Here is a 3,301-nt window from a genome sequence, read left to right on the forward strand (position 1 = left end):
CCCCCAGCACCACATGCCAGCCAGCCCCGCCCCCTGGTGGACTGAGCTGGCCACACACACACACACACACACACACAATAAATAAATAAATAAATTTAAAAAATAAATAAAAATAAAAAGTTTAAGCCACAACTGATATTAAATGGTTCATTGTAAACAATAGGTACATCATAACAACTTTCCTAAAATTGTGAAATCAAGCAGATTTTTAAAGGGACTAGGGCTATTTCTACGAAGAACTACATTTTTATTAAGGCCTCCAGGCAACACTCCCCCAGCCCTCCCAACCTCTCCCCACAAGCCTGTCCCTTCTCTGAGGTGCATCCCCAGCCCTTTATTTTTTATTTGGAGACATAGTACTGGTAAATTGCTAGTATTTTGAGATAGGGTCTCTCTAACTTCCTCCACGCCCAGGTTGTGCTCCAGCTCTGGATCTCCCTGCCTCAGTCTCTCACAGAGCTGGGATTACAGACACATGCTAGCATGTCCAGCTGTCAGATGACTTTTAAGCAAACCATATAGCTTAAGAAGCTCTGCTACAGCTGATGATACAGTTCAGAGGTAAAGCACTTGCCCAGCACATGCAATCCCCAGTCCCAGAGGGGAAAAGTCTTGAAATTTTCAAGCTGAATTCTCAGCTCAAATGTAAACTCTTCAGACATGGTCTCCAGATTGCCCACTCCATCACAAACTAATTCCAGAGCAAATTTTCCTTACCAAAAAAATACGACGACGACGACGACGACGACGACATTACTCTACCCCATCTGGAGCACCATGTTCACAAGCACTAACCTGTCTGTATTCACCATCACTTATCCCTAGTTCCTAGACACAGTTCCTAGCCTAAAGGAACAGTCTCTTTTAAACTTCATTAATAAAATCAACAGACCAAAAAAAAAAAAAAAAAAAGTCAAAATCAAGGTCACGTAGGAGCTGGAATTCCAGTCCACCAATGAATGCCTTCAAGTTCTTCACAAACACCCAGCAAACACACTTGCTTCGAGTTCTGATGGCTAAAGAAGTCAAGTGCTTTCCTTTGGAGGGAATGAGGGGAAAGGACACACAGCGGGACAGGCACTGGCAGGAGCTTGTCAGGCAGAATCCCAACCTCCAGATCAGACTGGCAAGGTCCCTAGGCAACTCGCACCACCGTTCACAGAGAAATGCAGCCAGAAGCCAAGGGCTAGAAGAAAAATCAGTGAGGTCTTTCGACCTTAATACTTCCACAAGAGTAATCTGGATGAAAACAGCCTACTAAATAATCAAGTACAGCTTAAAATGCAACTAAAGAAAATTCAGGTTGCTGAGCAAGTGGAGAGGCATGACATCATTTATGCACTCACAAGCATTGACTATCTTGCACGCTAAGCAAAAGTCCTGCCCAGTCCTAAAAGTAATCTCGATATAATTAGGACAAATAAGTCCAACATCATTTTTAAAATATAAAAAAAAGAGGAAAACAGAAAACCCATGAGAGTCAGGTATGATGGCACGTGCCCACAATCCCAGTTCTTTGGGAAGCTGGAAGATTACAAGTTAGAGGCCAGCCTCTGCAATTTAGCAAGACTGTCTCAAAATAAAAAAAATAAATAGGGATGTGAGCAGATGGTAGAGCATCCTGGGGTTCAATCCCCAATACTGGAAAGTAAAAAAAAAAAAAAAAAAAAATCAATTTACTATTACATCAAGCAAGATGCAAGAAAACTTAAACTATCCCATAGAGACTAGTAAGGGCTACAGAAGTCTATAAATTCCTTCTGTGATTGGCTGAAATACTCTACAAGCCAGCCCATTTTGTAGTATGTTTACCCACCTTCAAACACTCTAACAGGACCTGCCTCTAATCACAGCACCACACCTACAATAAGCACTGTCCCTAATTTACCTAAACAGCCTGTGCAAGCCAAGAAAGCACAGAACCTGTTCTACCTACTTCTCTATCCTCTCCAAAGCGTAACAAAGTAGGCACCTAGTGAGTAAATGCAAAATTAAAATGTGTTTTTTGTTTTTGGTACTCCCTAGCCCTCTCCCACCCCCACCTTTTTTTTTAAATTTTGAGACAGGGTCTCCCTAAATCACCAACCTGCCCGGCTAATCGGGAATCCCCCTCCTTAGCCCCCCCCCCCACCAGTGTTGAGATTACAAGCATGTGTCGCCATGGGCTAACAGTGTTGTTCTGGAGGAAATACCTATTCTGGTGGCTCCAGCACTTAAAATATCTATTTCCAAACACTAAAAGAAAATCATGATTAACATGTGCAGCGCAAAGTAACTACTGCTACACGTGGGGATGTAAAAGTTTGACTCACTCAACCTGTGCAAATAAAAAACTGGTTTTCATCCAATGCAAGAACTATCAGGCCTTAGAGAGACGCGTTTCTCCTTTCCAGGGATCCGAGAATGCACCTGTGCTGCGTGCAGGCCACACACCAACCAGCTTCGAAAGCTGCCCGCTCCTCTGAGCCCGGCTGATTCTCTGGGTGGGCGGCTAGCCAGCGAGGACGAGCCCCCCTTCCCGGGGGGGGGGGCTCAGTCACTTCACTTGGGACTTGGGGACCGAGGACGCCGGTGACCGTGGCCGCAGGCCGAGCAGGCACGGCAGGTACCGCCCGGGGCAGGTCGTGCACCCGCAGCTCCTGCCTTCCTTTCTTTTGGTCAAGGCTGGGACTCCGCGGCGGGCGCCGCTTCCCTCGAAGTCCGGCTTCGCTCCCAAGCAACTGTGTCCTACAACTTAAAACTTGGCGCCGGTCCACACGACTCCTATAAGCGATTCCAAACTAGCCAGAATGACCCACATCTCCAGCAGTATTTCAGCGACCGGGATGTGGGGCGCACGCCTGTGAATCCAGTACTACGGGAGGCTGAGGCAAGAGGGTCACACAGCAGAGCCCAGGCGGGGCAAGCTAGGGATTTAGCCAGACCTCGTCTCAAAATATAGGGACTAGGGCTGCCGCTCAGTGTGACGGTCCTGGGTTCAACCCCCAGCAATAAATAAGTACACTGGTAGAATTTTTCAGACACGATCCAGCCACCCCCTCTTCCCAGGGTTACGGGGGTGGAGAGAAGACGGAAATGGGGCGCGCGGAGCCGCACCACCCCGTCCCAGCCGGGGCTGGACGCGGGGTTCCCGGAGTTCCCCAACCTCGAGGAAAGCGGCGCGGCCTCGCCCAGTCGCCCCTCGGCGGGGAAAGCTCCCTCCGCGCCCCGCGGGCTCCGGCCCGGGGCGAAACCACTACCGAAACCCGCGCCCCGCGGCCTCGCAGCGGCCCCGCGGGGGCTCCCGTCGCGCCCCGCTCCC

At 49.0% G+C, this 3,301-nt stretch overlaps 1 protein-coding gene across 4 annotated transcripts in view; it reads right to left on the minus strand.

Annotated features, from left to right (window-relative positions):
* Positions 1–3,301, minus strand: part of Ocln (occludin) — an 85,906-nt gene that overhangs the window by 62,158 nt on the left and 20,447 nt on the right. The gene's annotated exons all lie outside the window — the stretch shown is intronic.

The sequence above is a fragment of the Octodon degus genome, unplaced genomic scaffold (assembly GCF_000260255.1).
Source record: "Octodon degus isolate 3935 unplaced genomic scaffold, OctDeg1.0 scaffold00001, whole genome shotgun sequence".
In the NCBI taxonomy this organism is placed as follows: Eukaryota; Metazoa; Chordata; class Mammalia; order Rodentia; family Octodontidae; genus Octodon; species Octodon degus.